We start from the raw sequence: 19,016 nt of genomic DNA on the forward strand, positions 1-19,016 counted from the left end.
TCTGCGGATTTCCTCGTGTCTGTGTTTTTAGACATGTTATTTTTTTTAATAGAAACCAAGTGAGCAAACGTGTCTTTAGGCAAATATACATATATCAGAAAGCAGAAGTACTTGGCATAGACTTAGCCCTGAGAATATTTCTGAGATTTGTATTTATTATTCACCTAAAAGAAATTTCCAATAAAGTGAAATTTATTACAACCAAGTCAAATTTGATTATTACCATGAATTATCTTTTAGTTCCCTCAGTGCTCTAAACATCAATCCAAATTCAGGATTTTCAGAGGATCTCAGCATATGCTGCAGTGTTGATGCTGGTGATAAGGAAGATGCAAGTACCACCACTGTGCACCAGCTGTACAAATGACACAGCTCACTTTGATTCAGTGTCAACTGGTTTAAATTCACCAGGGAGTATTGATTACAAAGCCTGTAATGGTTACAAACTGATTTAATTTCTATTATCATGCATCTTAAATTACCTCTATTTAAAACAATTACATATCATTTGCATGGTTAGATTATATATACAATCCATTCATTGCTTTACTAGTTGATGTTGTCGCCATAATTTATATTTTCTGGCAGATTGTTAGTAAAGATCTGTTGATGTGCCAGATTACATTCACTCGCCATCTTCTGCCTTGAATTCCTTAGGTTAGATAATGACAATTCATTCATTCTGCATGATCTTCAATACTTAAATAAAACTGCAGGCTCTCTTTGAATGCTCTAATCTGGCTACTGGTTTTAATTCCAGATGATATATTACACTTCTGAAGTACCAGCAACATTCTGTGACATTCTCAGTAACATTGATTCAATTGTGACTTCAGTAGGATGGAGCTATGGTAATTATTTGTTAGAGCTAATTATACAGTCATAGAGTCATAGAAAAAAGCCCTTAGCACATCTAATCCATGCAAAGCTGATCTTCTGCTTAGCTCCATTTACCTGCACCTGAGCCATATCTCTCCATATCCCTCCCATCCACGTAGTTCTCCAAACTTCTCTTCAGTGTTATCATTAAACCTGCATCTACCAGTTCCGCTGGCTGCTCATTCAACACTTGCACCACCCTTGAGTGAAGTAGTTTAATCTCCAATTCCCCTTAAGTATTTCACCTTTCATCCTAAATTTATGACCTCTAGTTTTAGTCTCACCCAACTCAAGGGGGAGGAAGGCTGGCTGGTGGTATAGTAGCATCCGCACTAGGCTTTGAGGTGAAATGGTTTGAATCCAGCTGGGTCCCAACCTGGAAAGCTGCAGTATCTGCGCGGAACAAAGGCCTGGTAATCTACTTCCGTATCTTGCCATGAAAACCCTGTGGACAAATACACCATCCGTAGAGTTGCGTTGAGTCAATGATGACTCAATGACACTCAACAACAATTACATTCAACCTATCTATACCCTTCATAATTTTATATACCTCTATAAGATCTCCCTTCATTTTCTTGCACTCCAGAGAATAAGGTCCTAACCTATTCCACCTTTCTCTATAACTCAGGTCACCAAGTCCCGGCAACATCCTTGTAATTTTTGTCGCTCTCTTTCAAACTTACCAATGTCTTTCCTGTAGGTGGGTGTCAGAACTGCACACGGTACTGTTTAATCCAGTAATTCTGCCTCACCAACATCTTGTGTAACTTCAACATTGCAGCCTTGTACAAATGCAAAATAACACAGAAGATCTAGGAAATGAAGGAATAGTATAGGTAACAGTCGAATTTGCTTATGAACTCTCAATAGCTTCCATTGACATTGATGAGCCATGAATTCCTTACAGAAGCAAATCTACTGTTTCAGTCCAAATATATTGACACAAATGTTGCAAACTTGACATCACGGGATAATTTGCTCTTCTTCATCAGTTCTCTTTTCCACAGAAAACATTTTATTTAACAAAGTTAAACTATAATAAATTAAAGTTTTGTAACTGATGTCTTGGATTGGTTCAATGAGGCATGTACTTTCCCATTCACTGATAAGAGACTAAAGTTGCCTGACAGCTTGACAAAAAAGCCAGCCAAGTGGAAGCTGTTCCCTATGAAGCCAACAGGTAAGAGTGAAAGAAATTATAGTAGTGAAAGAGAACATGTGAGATGAGAGCTCTGGGTATTCCAGGCGGTGGTTGGATTTTTCACTGCGTAAATTTGATAAGCAAATGGAGATGGGTAATTTGTAGAATTACTGGAAGAGAACAGGGAAGGGAAAAAGTTGGATTGCTCTTGGAATGAAATGGTATGGGCTAAATAATATGAACTTTGTTCCCTGAAGCACAGGAGATTGAGAGAAAATCTTAGACATAAAATTTTGAGGGGTATAGATAGAGTGAATGCATGCAGGCTTCTTCTGTTGAGTGAGACTAGAACTAGAGGTCATACCTTTGGTGAAGAGTGAGAGATGAAAATATTGAAAGGAATCTTCACTCGTGGGGGGGGGGGGGTGCTTCCGAAATCATTCTATGATTCCAGTGGATTGAATATTTATTGATAGTAAAACATACAGGAAAAGGCCAACCAGTCTTGGCTCACCTATACAAGAATCACTTGTCCGTCGTGGCTTAGTGTTCCTTCCTTTCCTTTCCTTTCCTTTCCCCAGCCCTTCACACATGCACCTACAATTATGAATTCTCTTGAGAGTGGCACATAAATAAGAACATAAAGCAGGATCAGTAAAGGAAGAAAAATATAAGATTCCTTTCTGAATGCCTCAGAAATTCTAAAGTATTCCAAGGATCACATTGATCAAGAATTACTCACTGATGTGAGTATTTCCTGCTCCAGTTGGGAACATATCCTCTCACTTCTAGAAAACATAGAGTTACCTTCCTTCAAACATATTTCAGAAGCTAATCCTTCTCTGTGAGAAGAATCACCTAACATGCAATCTTGTCTTAAAGTTACAGAGTTCTGTTACTGGACCAATTTGTTAAACTGGAATAATCTATCAAATGTGATGTTATTCAGCATTTTCAGGCCATCCAGACTGTTCTAAGTAAATAGATCCTTGAAGCTATTTGCATATCCTGAGCAGCTGCATCACTGCCTGGTTCGGGAATTGCACCGTCTCAGATCGCAAGGCCCCTGCAGCAGATAGTGAGATCAGCTGAGAAGATCATTGGGGTCTCTCTTCCCGCCATTACAGACATCTACACCACACGCTGCACCCGTAAAGCCAACAGCATTGTGAAGGACCCCACACACCCATCATACAAACTCATCTCCCTCCTGCCATCTGGCAAAAGGCACCGAAGCTTTTGATCTCTCATGACGAGACTGTGCAACAGTTTCTTCCCCCGAGCCATCAGACTCTTTAATACCCAGAGTCCAGACTGACATCTACATCATTTATTATTATATTGTAATTTGTCCTCTACTGTGCCTATTGTCTTGTTTATTATTTATTGTACTGCCCTGCACTGTTTTGTGCACTTTATGTAGTCCTGTGTAGGTCTGTAGTCTAGTGTAGCCTTGTGTTGTCTCACTTAGTCTTGTGTAGTTTTGTGTTGTTTCATGTAGCACCATGGTCCTGGAGGATCGTTGTTTCATTTTTACTGTGTTCTGTACCAGCAGCTTATGGTTGAAATGACAATAAAAAATGACTTGACTTGATAGCTGAGATTCTTGAAACTAGAAATGATTTTTGGCTTGAAAACTTTTCCAAGACCACTCCGTGACCAACAAGTTAGAGGGTTTCAACACATGGCACAATATCTCAGATATCATCTGAGCAATGTGAAACACAAATAGATAATAAATCTCTGCAATCATTTAACAATAGGTCTGCAGCCTTACCATAGTTTCATCTCAATGTGTTTTATTCAAAACATCCAGTCAATTCAGTTAGAGATGAAATTTTGACCTGGCCAATGATGTCCACATACTATAAATGAATAGAAATTAATTATCCAAGCATCAGTATTTGAATGTCTGTTTATTCTCTTCTCTGTCTCACTTAAGCCTGATGAATAATTTGCCTTTAATTCCATGAAGTAACACTATCTCATTTGACAGCATTATTAATTCATTTATACTCCCATTTCTCTCAGCTCAGCTGAAAACTTTCAAGGTGTTGTGTCATTCCATCCATAATCTTAGAATCCTGGGCTTTCCTAATAATTGATGTTAGCCTTACATTAATGACCAAGAATTCCATGGTTCCTCCCCTATGCCTTCCTTAAATAAGAGAGCACCACATGAAATTTTCTTGTCTAAGGTAACAGTTCCAAATCAAAACAAAAACTTTGAAAGGATCTTATTCTTGCCTATTCAATTCAAAGCACTGCAACCTAAACCTTCTGGTCCTGGAGATTTATTGCTCCCCAGTGCCCTTACTTTCCTGACAACTGATAAAAATTCACCGATGTTCATTTCAGCCAATCCTCATCTCTAATTCAACATTAGTGCCCTTGGCAAATCCAGGATGTTTTTTCCTTCCTTTACTATAATTACTGCCATCAAACAATTATTTAATATTCCAGGTGGTCTCTTATTTTTAACAACAATTTTAAGTTGCACATAATTCTTCTAGCTTTCCTTTTTTTCCTTTAATATAATCAGAAAATGTTTGTGTCAACGTTGATATTCTTTGTTTTTTTTTCAAAACTACCTGCTTTGACATCAAGTGTTCCACTCAACCAGATCAGTGCTCATTTAAGAGAAAAATATTCAAGATGCCGGAAGTCTGAAATAAAAATGGAAAATGCTGGAAATGCTCAGAAGGTTCAACAACATCTGGATCAATAGAAACAGGGTTAACATATCAAACTATTTCTAGTTTTTGGTGTTTCGTTTGAGTGGAGTTCTTAAGCATTGGACTGAAGAGAATCATTGGTGCTGCTAGGAAATTAGCAAAGCCACTGCTCAGAGACATAATGAAGAGGTCTTAAAGCTCACAGTTCAACCTCTTCTGCTGTAACCTTTGTTTCCTTCAGCTCTTGTATTCTTTCCAATTTTGTGAATTTAGCTCTCTTAAGGTACAGTTTCGTACTGCTTACATTAATTTTGCTTATGTTTTCAATGGTTTGTCTGACAAAGGAATTTTTTTCAATCTTTGTCTTTTTGTTGGATTTGAATTTAGATCCTGGAGCCAAAATAAATGAGCACTTCCAGTTCCTCTGCAGCTAGTTATATAAAGTTCTGTAAGTATCACAAATATCACAGCTGCTTCTCAGTCTAGGTCCAATCGCTGCTTCTGACCTGGATACATGCGTGTCTCCATTGGCAGGCAGGAAGTGTGTGTGTGTGTGTGTGTGTGTGTGTGTGTCTGTCTCTTCCAAGGGAGGAGTTAAAGAATCTGAAAATACTGGTATCATTCCTGAGTTTGCTAATAGAATTGAGTCTCCATTAGATGTTTAGAAAATACTTTGATAGCTTTGGGTGGAATGAGCATATTCAGAACCGAAGATGAATTAGATGTTCAAAGAGTAACTGGCTTAGATTTAACTCAGACATTAAAGTGATGCTCATATTGGGGCACAATGGTGTAATGACACCATTATGGTTGGATAAGGTTTTAATCCTTCACTTTATTGCTAATGGGCTCGGATGCAGCAGAAGAGTCTGACGTGATGAGATCCTGTGCTCAGGAAGAAGTGAAAATTAGGGGATGTGAATCTTCAGTGGTGTCCTTGCAGCTGCCTGTAAGGTGCAGCTTGCTCATACACCAGCTGCACACAACCCTACGCTGCCTGATAGGGAGGCTGTTTTCAAAGTTTTGCTGACTTCCGTGCTGCAGGAGAACTCGTAACTTCTCCTTGTAAATTTCAGCTGATCACTTGGGCAGGAACTAAATTTTGAGTATTTTTCAGTTTTGTTCATTAAACACACCTCTTTAAATCCTTTAAATTAAGTTTTAAATTCTTAGATAGTGCTTCCAAGTTTCCAGTCGGGGATTTCAGTCAACCGAAGCTTTTCAATCCGACGCAGCAGAGATAATGGCAATCCTGAGCGGACTAGGGCTTCTACGAACCCTGTGTGTATTTCAACAATATTTACTGCATAAACTCCTCTGTAGTTAGCAGTCACCGTTCTGTGGCAATTGAAGATCTTTCTATTAAATGCCAGTCATATTACCCTCCCCTCGAACACTAATGCCAAGGACGTACTGGGAGAGATTTACAGTATCTACAGAACAAGCACCCGGTTGGTTTCTTTACAATTTATTCATACAGTTGGTTGTCCATTGTGTTTTACAGGATTTTAAAAATATTTATATTGTGTTTTATTGTGCTCTTTATGATTATTGCATGCTTTTTTATATATGCTGTTTTGGAGCCGGGGTAACAATAATTTCATTCTCCTTTCACTCTTGCACTGAAGATTGACAATAAACAATCTTGAAAGTTGAATCTTTCCACCCCAAATAAAATTGAAGCTACTTCAAACAATGTGATGACTAATATTCTGCCATCATCAGGTAGGGTAATAAAGTTTTGCAGGCTACTCAGATGCAAAATCAATTTTAAATATAATTATGTTTTACCGAATGTCCAGACTCACGCAATTGCAACAGTGATCAGAAGTTAATAATTAGGGGCAGCAGTTCTAGTTGACTCATCCACCTCAGAGGCCATCACTCCAGCTGCTTCTGTGCTGTACTCCATGAGTTGAACTGGGCACTGCCCTGGATTTTACGATCTAGTCAATCATTTCATAAATTATTCTGACCATTCAAAGAATCTTGCTCTCAAGTTTTGATCAAGGAGTTTTTCATATTCCTGATGGTGTACTGAAGAAAAGAAGACAATTATTCCAAAATCCTTGAAACTGCTATGTCCAATAAAGTTATGTATCTAGTTTTGTAGTCTTCTTGCTTCAAATAGAAAACACATCCATCCTCATATTTAAACAAGGTAGGTATTTGAAAATGCCTTTGGTATCTTTGTGCACAAAGATGTTGATTAAAAATGTGCAATCATATAATGGTTTTCTAATTTAGATTATGCCTATATTACCTTTTGCATAGAAGGAATCTGAGGTGTTCCCAATGATCTAGATCAATTATTCACCCTGCAAAGTTGGAATACCACTGAAAGCAAATTACAAATTACTATAGCAAAAAGAAGAAAGCAAAAAGAACTAAAAAAAAGTACTGGAATTCTGGAATAAATTATCAGGGACAGTAATTGAAACAGACAGTATGAATAGGTTCAAGAGAAAGGTTTATGAATTTCTGTATTTAGGGATAAAATTCAAGCTGTGATTGATCAATCAGAAAGGGGCCAATTTGTTGCTCATGGATGTATTCAGATTTATTATATTTTTTGTAGCTCTGAATTTAAATTAGCAAAATCCCCTTAAGAGACTGACCAATCTTATGCATACATCGTTCTCTAATTATATTTTTTTCTGGCAGATGGAAAGTATAAAATAACTAATATTCAAACCTCAGTACAAATTTAGCTCGTGAGTAAAGTTGGACACAAGCTGAAATCCAGAGGAACTATACGTTAGTTGACAGTCTGCATTAATAAGGAACCCTTAGTAAAAGTCAAGTGAACAGGCATAGGGGGAAAGACTCTGTACAGGCTGAAGTCACGTTTAACACAAAGGAATATGGTTATAGTTATTGGAGACCAATCATCTCACCCTCAGGACATGGTTGTAGGAGTTCCTTTAAACAGTATCCAATCTCCAACCATCTGCCCAGTGCTCTTCAACATTACTCACTAATAAAAGATCAGATGTGGAGATTCATGATGATAATTGCAAAGTGTTTCATTATGTTTGCAACTCCTCAGAGAACGAAACAGCACATGACTGTGTGGTATAAAACTGAACAATATTCAGGCTTGGTAGATAACTGAAAGTGATATTCCTACGAAACAAGTGCCATACAAGGACCTCCTCCCACAAGAGACATTCTAACCACTGCTCTTTGAGGCTCAGAGGCATGGTTGTCAATGGCTACCCTACCATCACTAACCTGCAGATCAGCTTTGATGAGTGATTTGATATAAAGTGTTGTGGCTTCACACGAAGCTCCGGGGCGAGGTATTTTGACTCGCTTCCCGAAACACCCAAAGTTTTTCCCACTTTATTTGAGAGACCAGTCTGCAGTGTGATGAGATATTTTGTTGCTGCAGCTCCATAGCACACAGGAGGGCCAGTATCATCCATGATAAAGTAGCCGGCATCAGATGAACTGCTCTGTCACCATAACCATTCCTTGGTTCCACCTTGAGCGATGAGGCTTCATTGCACAATAGTTACAAAATACATTACATGAATTCTCCAAGTTATTCCTGCTGCCTTTTTTCTTCTACCTTTTAAAGGAAAAAAAAGGCAGCTAGAATAAGGGCAATATTATCATTTCTATGTTCCTGTCAAAATTACATACTCTGCTTTAGGTATTTTATTTCCAGATTCATCGTGGAATAGGCCCTTCCAGCCCTTCAAGCTGTACTGCCCAGCAATCCTTGACAACCCCAATTTAACCCTAACGTATTACCCTTCCTTCACTATAATCCTGGAGCTCTCTGTGCGACAGCAGAGCAATATCACACAAACTGTAGTTTAAGAAAGCAATGTTCTCAAGGACAGGAAAGTTTATTTTAGAATTATAAGAATAGTTTAATCTCTTTTCCATACAATCTTGAGGAATAATCAACCTTGAGAAGGCACATAGCGTAATTGTTACTTGCCACATAAGTGTCAATCTATGACGGTCTTTAGAGAGGCTCCTAACTCCCTGCCTTTGGCAGGCAATAGAATTACAGCCATTGACTACCCTACCGTTTATCCCATATGAGCAATATATTACTGCATGGTGCTTTCAAGTAATTATACTTAACTATACATTCACTTTTTGTGGCGATTCTTTTTACTCTATTTCCACTGTCTGTCCATTAATTCCACACAATCAAGATGACAACATATTTAGATTTACATACATAATAATAAAGTACTAAAAACTATGCTTGTTCAAATATCTCACGCACTTGAGTCTGGCATCCCTTCCTGTTTGCTTCTTTTGAACTGTTCGTTTATACATATGACAAAAATTCTGTTCTAGTCAGCAAAGAGTTAAGGTGGTGGGTCAATATCATGAACGGAGGATTTACAAGAAATAAGACCCCTCTCCCCAGGTTCATGCAGCTGTCTTTTCCCTTATAACTTTTCCCTGTCAGGCATTTAGGCTATAATTAGCCTGAAGACCTTGGTGACACTGCACAAGTGTGAGTGTGTCTGCAGAGCCTGTCACCCAGGGCCTTAAGCCTGTCTCAGTGATTGACAGGTTCATATGGAGAGACCTTTACGGCTATTGGGAGCCATTGGAAACACGAGTTTAAGTAAATATGTCCAGATGGTTGAAGCCAGCCAGTACCGAGCATCGCTGACGGACACTTCAGATAGCTGTAATTCTCAGATCCTGTGGAAATGACTTGGCAGTGGAGAACAAAATTAGACTCAAGTGAGAATTAATTAGCTGATGTCAGCTGGAGGATCAGAAGAAAGGTTCAGGCTTCTATGGTAACCTTTCCTGTAATGACTGAAGGTTTTACAACACAAATGGTTGACTGAAATTGAATTTCACTGGCACTTCAATTACTTAAAGCACAAGTAATTCCTATAAAATATCCACAATGGATCTCCACTGAGGTATGCATACTTTGCATATATGGCTGACTGAAATTTGCTGATGCAGTACTTCAAAACAGACATTAGAACTTCACAGGATTAAACTTTCAAGAACATTAAAGACCTTCAAGTTATACCTCATTCCTCTCACAGCACCATTGGAAAAATGATTTGTCACATCATAAATAATGGAAAATGTTCTAAATGCATCTCACCCTAACCATGGACTTTTTACTCTCCTCCCATCCGGTAGGCGCTACAGGAGCCTTCGCTCCCACACCAGCAGGCACAGGAAGAGCTTCTTCCCTGAGGCTGTCACATGGCTGAACCTCTCATCACAGCACTAAGCAGTGTTGCATCTGTATTGTACTGTCTCAGTACTTTTATATTTGTGTGCTGTAGCACTTTTTTTATTCGCAGTTATTTTGTAAATAACACTATTCTTTGCATTTCTGGTCAGATGCTAAATGCATTTCATTGGCTTTGTATCTGTACCCGGCACAATGACAATGAAGTTGACTCTAATCTAATCTGAATCCAAAGTAAATTCTCATTTTTGCGTATAATGAGAATATTCTCAAATGTGTCTTAATAGATGTATCTGTGTTTCTTATTGCAAGAAATAGCTGAGGTGGCAAGGGTGGGTGAGGAGCAGTAGAACTACCCCAGAAAATAAGTGGAGTTATGTCAGCAAGCAAAAGATCTTCAGCAGAAACTCCAGGCTGTAGAGTCTCCAATTTACATATTGAATTGTCCATGCATTATGCATCTATGCTCTATGAGACAAAGTTTTTAAAATACACTTTTCTTGTGAGACCCTTGAAATTGAGAAACAGAGCTGAAGGAAATGTCATATGGGGGACCTGAAGCAAGACCTCATGTGGACCGACAGGCACTGGCAGAAGCCTGCTTCTGTGCTACAAATTTAATGCAAGAATAAGAATCCACAAAAATTGAGCAAATACCTCATAATTTTGAAAACTGGCATTGAAAGCTGTCCAAAAACGAACTAAATTTCAAATGCTAGAAATCAGAGATAAGAACAGAGGCTTCTGGAAACATATAGCGGATAACCTATACTCTCATTTTCAAGGTCTCTATAACTCATGTTTATTTTTTATTTATTATTTGCACAATTTGTCCTCTTTTGCACATTGGATATTTGTCAGTCTTTGGTATGTATAGTTTTTCATAAATTCTATAGTATTTCTTCATTTTTAAAGATTCAAAGTACATTTATTATCAAAGTATGTATAAATTATACTGCCTTGAGATTTGTCTACTTACAGGCAGCCACAAAGAAAATACTTGCAAAAAAGTATTTCCTGTATTTCCTGTAAATACTTGCAAGAAAATCAATCTCAAGGTAGTATTTGGTGACATGTACATAGTTAATAAATTTAATTTGAAATTTACTTTGAAGTTTGATAAGGCTGTATATGTAGAGAGAGAAACATTTCAGGGTTGATGTTTCAGGTTGAAGACCCTCTGTTTCTGTTATTAGATGTGTTGCGTTTTCTTGTCCCAGTGTAAAATCTAAATGTTCGACCTGTGGTGCACATTTACATTGTGTTATCCCAAATTTAAACTGTGTCCTTGATAAAGGGAGCCAGAATAAAATTTGCTCTGATACTAAAGTTTAGATTTTAACGGAAGGTTAAAATATTAAATATACCCCAAAGCTATGAAAATATTAGTAGAATTAAAGAGTCACTGTAATGGCAGATGAAATTTAGTGCAGGTCAGTGAGCAGCCCACAAGTAGAAAAAGACTAGTGTGCTCATATTCCATGTATTGAGTTTTTAAAACTGAGGCTAAAAGAAAACTTAATTTTTAACTCTGGGACATTTTGAGGCTTCTGGCCAATAGTGTTTAGTTGGAAAGACATCTGCTTCAGGAAGTAGTCTGGGGCAATTTTACCTTAGGCCTTGAATCTAACCATATCCTCCAGGGATCTTGAGAGAAGACATGAGGGAACCTCCCAGTATGAAAGATGTCCATGATGCCATCAGAAGCCTGAAAAGCAACGTCGCCACAAACCCTGATGGGGTCCCAACAGAGATCGTCAAGAAAGGTGGATCAGCACTTCTGACCTCATACACACCCTGTTTCTGAAGATCTGGGAAGAAGAGCAGCTGCTCTTAAAACTCAGGGATGCTCTAATAGTGATCATATTCAAGGAGGGAGATAAGACAGATTGTGATAAGAGAGGAATTTCCCTCCTGACAACAGCAGGCACTTATCCTTGTCAACCAACTCCTTCTGCTATCTAAAGAGGTAATTCCTGAATCACAGTGTGGTTTCTGCCCATCCAGAGGTACTACAGACATGATCTTCACAGCATGCCAATTACAGGAAAAATATTGAGAACAAAGACAACCCTTGTACCATTTGACAAAAGCATGTGATACAGTAGACCACCAAGCTTACTGGCGTACACTATCAAGGCATGGCTGCCCTGGCAGGTATTTACAAATACTGAGGCTACTACATGATGACATGCCAGCTACAGTAGTCACTATAGTAGCTCTGAATCAGAGCCCTTCCATGTCAAGACAGGAGTTTAACAGGACTATATCATTGTGGCCAGCCTATTTGCCATTCTTATTGCTCTCATCTTTCACCTCATTGGCCAAGATCTGCCACAGGGAATCCCAATCATGTATAGAACAGAGAACAGGCTTTTCAACCTCAATCAGTTCAAGGCCAAGACAAGGTCAGCACCACCACTATCATACAGCTTCAGTAGACATATGACAATGCCATTGCAGCATACTCTGAAGAAGACCTCCAATGTATCCTGAATGCCTTTGCCAAGGGATATAGGATCTTGTTTTGAATAGTAAAAAGACACAAGTCCTGTATCAGCCAATACCCAACCAGCCATGTGTCCAGCTCCCCATAAAAGTTGACAATATTGCCCTTGAAAATGTTGACTAGTTCCCCTACCGTGGCAGCTTTGTCTCCTCAAAAGCAGACCTTGACTTAGAGATCAGCCAGTGCTTAATTAGTGCTAGTGAAGTTTATATAAGATTAAGGAAAAGAGTCTTTGAAGATCACAACCTACTGGTCCAAACAAAACCTTTGGTCTCTAGAGCAATTATTCTTCCTACATTACTGTATGGAAGTTATTCATGGACCACCTACAGTAGGAAAATGAAAGCCCTGGAACACAACCATCAAAGATACCTACAAGTGATTTTGAGGATGAGCTGAAAAGTCAGACGCACTTACATCAGCATACTGGAGGAGGCCAACATGAACAGCATCTCCATCTCCAATGGATAGGCTATGTTATCCAGATGCCTATCTCACGCCTCCCCAAACAGATCTTTTACTCTTAGTTGAAGGAAGGTCACTGAGCTCCAGTGGGCAAAGGGAATGCTTCAAGAATAACATCAAAACCATCTTGAAGAAATTCAACATTACTTCTATAAATTGGGAAGACGTTGCGTTCAATAGGTGCACCTGGACAAAATCTGTTTCATTGTCCACAGAGAACAAGCAGCAGCTGCGAAAAAAGAGATTGAACAAACAAAGATCTCAACCATTAACTACAGCCACCACTTACTCTTGCCAACACTGCACCAGAGTATGTGGATCCCAGATTGACCTCTACAGCCACCTGACAACCTACCAATAGACAACCCCTGTAAAACTCACTGCTCTTCCAGCTGAAAAGGAGAAGAAAATTCCTTATTCTGGAGCCAGCTTCTCAGCTGGAGGTAGGATCAGCTGCTTGGGCAGTTCAGCAGGGGTGTTGCCATAACATATATAGCATTGGTTGTTACTTTGAGGATTGTATTACGTGAATAACATTTCTCTGGGGAGCAACAATATTTATGGAAAATTTCATAGACAATCTTTGAAGCGTTTGGTTAAACTGACCACACTTTGAGTTCCTTGTGGCTCAGGCATAAAAGTTTGAATTCTCTGCATGAACAGGGTTACAAGATTTCACCAGTTCTTGCTTGGAAGACCATGCACATTCATAACTGACTACAAATTTAATTTGACCATTATGAACCCTGAGAGTGCTATTTCCACAACAGTAACATCAAGTTAACAGATGTGAGTGATGCCAATAAAACTGACTACAGTGCAAATAAAAAACACTATAACTGACTCATGAAGAAGCCACAATAGGCAGAAAACAAAATTCATAGCTCACCAGCAGGACAGTTTCCCTTTCTCAGCACGGAACCGTGGAGCTATGTAAAAACACTTGATATTGAGGCAAATTTGTAAGTACACTAAATGGATGCACTTTCTCAGATATAGATCTGAATGAAGACTTGAAGCTGGATCATAGCAAAAATTATGAGTTGTCCTGAAGCATGGAAGCACAAAGAGAGACACAATATAATGATATCAAATGAATTTCAAAGCAACATTATGGAACCGCTCCATGTAGAACAATTGGGTCTACTGAATACAAAGCCAGTGACTGTAAGATTTGTCTGTTGCTCAAGGATAGATAAAATATAGAAGATCTAGCCACTAGATGTGGACTTTGTCAGGATTGTAGATCACAACATCATGGAGCATCACTCTATACATGGAAATGACCATTCTAGCAAATTCAAGCAAATTATTGTGAAAGAACTGAACATCTCAAAATTGATTGACCACACCCCCGCCCCCATACCAAAAGCAATTGAAGAAAATTCAAGGAAGTTAGTGATCAAAGGTTATGGAACTCTAATCCATGTCACCCTAAGTATAATGTTTTTTAATGACCAGAACCAGTTGAGAAGGACAAGTGAGTGTGGAAGGAAGTGCAGAGTAGAGCTACCGGGCTAATCCTAAAGCTTGGATGTTAAACAGGCTGGGATCCAGAAAGAGAAACCCTGAAGTATGAGTTCCTTCATTTATTGTAGATTTTTAACTTTACAGATTTAGCCATTTGGCCCTTACAATTTCTCTACGCAGAAATCTGACTGTCTGCCCATTCTGGCAGAAGCTGTATGACTCAGTCCAATCAAAGAGATTAAGACCAGATCACTGACAATGAGGACAGTTCAGTACTAGTCAAGGAAGGAGAACTCAGCCACCTCCTGAGCTCCAACGAGTCCAGACAGTGAGGGATTGAAGCAGGAGGCACTAACAAAGATGGTATTGTAACACTGACTTGAGGGTGTACCAGATTGACTAGAGTACGTGGACTGGAAGGAGTATACCTCAGTCTTTACTAGTTTCATTTGTGTTATAGACAATAGACAATAGGTGCAGAAGTAGACCATTCGGCCCTTTGAGCCTGCACCGCCATTCTGAGATCATGGCTGATCATCTACTATCAATACCCAGTTCCTGCCTTGTCCCCATAACCCTTGATTCCCTTATCCATAAGATACCTATTTAGCTCCTTCTTGAAAGCATCCAGAGAATTGGCCTCCACTGCCTTCTGAGGCAGCACGTTCCACACCTGCACAACTCTCTGGGAGAAGAAGTTCCTCCTCAACTCTGTCCTAAATGACCTACCCCTTAATCTTAAACTATGCCCTCTGGTACTGGACTCTCCCAGCATCTGGAACATATTTCCTGCCTCTATCTTGTCCAATCCCTTAATAATCTTATATGTCTCAATCAGATCCCCCCTCAATCTCCTTAATTCCAGCGTGTACAAGCCCAGTCTCTCTAACCTCTCTGCGTAAGACAGTCCGGACATCCCAGGAATTAAGCTAGTGAACCTACGCTGCACCTCCTCCACAGCCAGGATGTCCTTCCTTAACCCCGGAGACCAAAACTGCGCACAATACTCCAGGTGTGGTCTCACCAGGGCCCTGTACAAATGCAAAGGGATTTCCTTGCTCTTGTACTCAATTCCCTTTGTAATAAAGGCCAACATTCCATTAGCCTTCTTCACTGCCTGCTGCACTTGTTCATTCACCTTCAGAGACTGATGAACAAGTACTCCTAGATCTCTTTGTATTTCTCCCTTACCTAACTCCACACCGTTCAGATAATAATCTGCCTTCCTGTTCTTGCTCCCAAAGTGAATAACCTCACACTTATTCACATTAAACGCCATCTGCCAAGTTTCTGCCCACTCACCTAGCCTATCCAAGTCACCTTGAATTCTCCTAACATCCTCATCACATGTCACACTGACACCCAGCTTAGTATCATCAGCAAACTTGCTGATGTTATTCACAATGCCTTCCTCTAAATCATTGATGTAAATCGTAAACAGCTGTGGTCCCAATACTGAGCCCTGTGGCACCCCACTAGTCACCACCTGCCATTCCGGGAAACACCCATTCACTGCTACCCTTTGCTTTCTATCTGCCAACCAGTTTTCTATCCCTGTCAATACCCTCCCCCCAATGCCATGAGCTCTGATTTTACCCACCAATCTCCTATGTGGTACCTTATCAAATGCCTTCTGAAAGTCAGGTACACCACATCCACTGGATCTCCCGCGTCTATCTTCCTGGTTACATCCTCAAAAAACTCCAATAGCTTAGTCAAGCATGATTTGCCCTTGGTAAATCCATGCTGGCTCGGCCCAATCTTATCACTGCTATCAAGATATGCCGCTATTTCATCTTTAATAATGGACTCGAGCATCTTCCCCACTACTGATGTTAGGCTAACAGGGTGATAGTTCTCTGATTTCTCCCTCCCTCCTTTCTTAAAAAGTGGGATAACATTAGTGTTGATGGCTTCATTCTGATAAAGATAGTCAGGCTCTATCTTAAGCAGAAAAATTGAATGACATGGAAAACAGCTAAATTCCTAATCTAAGGCTTTCAGGAAGGATGACCCCATACTATTCAAGGAAGTCAAGTATGATGTCCATTAAGCTATCACTGATCCCAATTGATAACACCAGGGCAAGTTAGAGGCTCAATTCAATTAAGTGGATGCCAGGTGATTGTGGCAGGGCCTGAATACCATCATGGTCCATAAGCCAAAACTGGAGAGCGATCTCTGGCAATGACACATCTCTAGCAGATGAGCTCAAAGCATTTTAGCCCATTTGTGTAGGCTAACAAAGATCCACCAAGGTGTGATCTCCCCAACCCCTGGGGGCTCCGTCCCTTACACCACAGTGGCAGAAGTTGGATCTGCTTTCACAAAGGTACGTAAACTCTCAGAAAGCAGCCGATCCAGATGAAGTCCCTAGATAGATTCTGAATTCATGGGTCAATCAAATGGCCACTGTCTTTGCTAATATCATAATTCTATCACTTCAGTGGAAATCTATTTGCCACAAGGAAGCCTCCATCATTCCAGTCCCCAAGAAAAGTAATGTGCCTTGTCTCAATGACTGTCAACCAATAGCACTAATACTGATCATAATGAAGTGCTTTGAAAGATTAGGAATCAGAGCCAGCCTTCCAGACAACCTGGACTCCTTGCAATTTACGCACGGGTCGACAGAGGATGCAATCTCCCTTTCATTTTGTTCAGCTCTGGATCACTTCAACAACAAGTATACATATGTCAGGATGCTATTCACTGACTGTAGCTCAGGCTTCACCTCTAAAATACCAAATAAACTGATCTCTAAACTCCTGCACCTCATCTGCATCTGGCTTCTGGACTTCCTACTGAGACCTCAGTTAGTTAGAATTAACATTTCATGCACCCTGACCCTCAACAGTGGAGCTCGCCAGGGCCGTGTGTTCGGTCCTCTACCCTGCTCCCTGTAGAACCGTGGCTGTCTGGCCAGATACAGTGCCACTGTGATCTTTAAGTTCACCATTGATAGGCTGGACTAAAAACAATGATGAAATGGTGTACAGGAGAGAGAGATTGTGAACCTTTGTGTCACAGTGTCGCAACATCCTAGCTCTTACCATCAGCAAGGCAGAGTAGATTGAATTGAATTGAATTGGCTTTATTTCTTACATCCTTCACATACATAAGGAGCAAAAATATTTACATTATGTCTCCATCTAAATGTGCAATGTGCAATCATAGTAAGTTATAATAATTTATAATAAATAGAACAGTCAATGTAATTGACTTAAATTAGCATGAGTTCATCAGTCTGATGGCCTGGTGGAAGAAGCTGACCCGGAGCCTGTGGTCCTGGCTTTTATACTGTGGTACCACTTCCCGGATGGTAGCAGCTGGAATAGCTTATGGTTGGGATGGCTTAGGTCCCCAATGATCCTACAGGCCCTTTTTACACACCTGTCTTTGTAAATGTCCTGAATCATGGGAAGTTCACAACTACAGATGCACTGGGCTGTCCGCACAACTCTACAGAATCCTGCGACTAAGGGAGGTACAGTTCCCATACCAAGCAGTGATTCAGCCAGTCAAGATGCTCTCAATTGTGCCCCTGTAGAAAGTTCTTAGGATCTGAAGGCCCATACCAAACTTCCTCAACCGTCTGAGGTGAAAGAGGCGCTGTTGTGCCTTTTTCACCACAGAGCTGGTGTGTACAAACCACATGAGATAGGAGTTAACCAAAGGAAACTGGGGGTGAACTCAAGCCTAATCTCATCGGAAGACTTTGTTGGTATCCATATCATTAGCAAATTTACCTGGTCCCTTCACCAAGAAAGAAATGACCAAGAAAGCACATCAGCGTATTTACTTTCTCAGGCATCTCAGAAGATTCATCTTGCCAATGAGAATCCCCTCAAACTTCTATGGTTACACTATAGAAAGTATCTTAACAGGTTGTTACTCAGCCTGCACCGATAGAACTTGCAGAGGCTGATAAACACAGCCCACTTTGTCTCATCTTTCCATTCAGTCCAGCTTCATGGTGCTTCAGGAAAAGTAGCAAGGATGTCTGCCAACTCTGCCATTCCCTTCCGACTACTGGGAGAAGATATAAGAACTTGAAAATCCGGACGTCCAGGCTTAGGAATAGCTTTTTCCCCACTAATATCTGACTTCTGAACCAGTCACCTCTTTCACATCCCCTTCACGGTGGTGCTGCTTCAACATTCCTGTTCTCTGAATTCTACCTCTCTGTTGTGCTGTTAGAACTAATTTTTGCACTATTTCAGTTTGCACTACAATCTTTGTGTAGTACCCGCCCCCCCCCCCACCCGGCCAGTCTCAGGGTCACTGGGCTTGCTGTCGTCTAGGGAAACAGCCTTCGGCCCCACCAAACTGGATAATTAGTTTGTGCGGATGCTGTGTGATATACCCCACCCCACCCAAATAACAGACAGTACACCAGATATGATTAAGTGATTTACAGTTTATAGATATTACCGGAACTATATAATTAGTAGAGAATAAAATATAAAATGAAAATAAAAGGCGCCACACTTATCAAAGTTCAATCTCTTCGTGCACAAACAGTTGGAGCTCAGGACCCCTCTTCTTCACCCTGCAACCCCTTGGACCACCTCGACCGGCTGCCTGGGACCAACAATGGTGGTCGACCAGACGCTCCACACGTCTGTCTCAGTCTCCTCTCCTCACCCTGGACCTCGGACTCCTGCTCGGGGTCCG

General features: G+C 40.2%; 2 long non-coding RNA genes across 2 annotated transcripts in view; one reads left to right on the forward strand and one right to left on the reverse strand.

Moving 5' to 3' along the window:
* The first annotated feature begins 5,941 nt into the window (after positions 1 to 5,941).
* Positions 5,942 to 19,016, forward strand: part of LOC134347518 (uncharacterized) — a 73,432-nt gene continuing 60,357 nt past the window's right edge. The window contains exon 1 of the long non-coding RNA XR_010018176.1: positions 5,942 to 6,149. This is a non-coding gene — a long non-coding RNA (uncharacterized LOC134347518). The remainder of the gene's footprint in view (positions 6,150 to 19,016) is intronic.
* Positions 6,243 to 9,035, reverse strand: LOC134347517 (uncharacterized). The gene is made up of 3 exons (XR_010018175.1): positions 8,948 to 9,035; positions 7,933 to 8,272; positions 6,243 to 6,735 (listed from the first exon to the last, which is right to left on the reverse strand). It is a non-coding gene; the product is annotated as an uncharacterized LOC134347517 (long non-coding RNA).

This window comes from Mobula hypostoma, chromosome 6 (genome assembly GCF_963921235.1).
Source record: "Mobula hypostoma chromosome 6, sMobHyp1.1, whole genome shotgun sequence".
NCBI classification, from domain to species: domain Eukaryota; kingdom Metazoa; phylum Chordata; class Chondrichthyes; order Myliobatiformes; family Myliobatidae; genus Mobula; species Mobula hypostoma.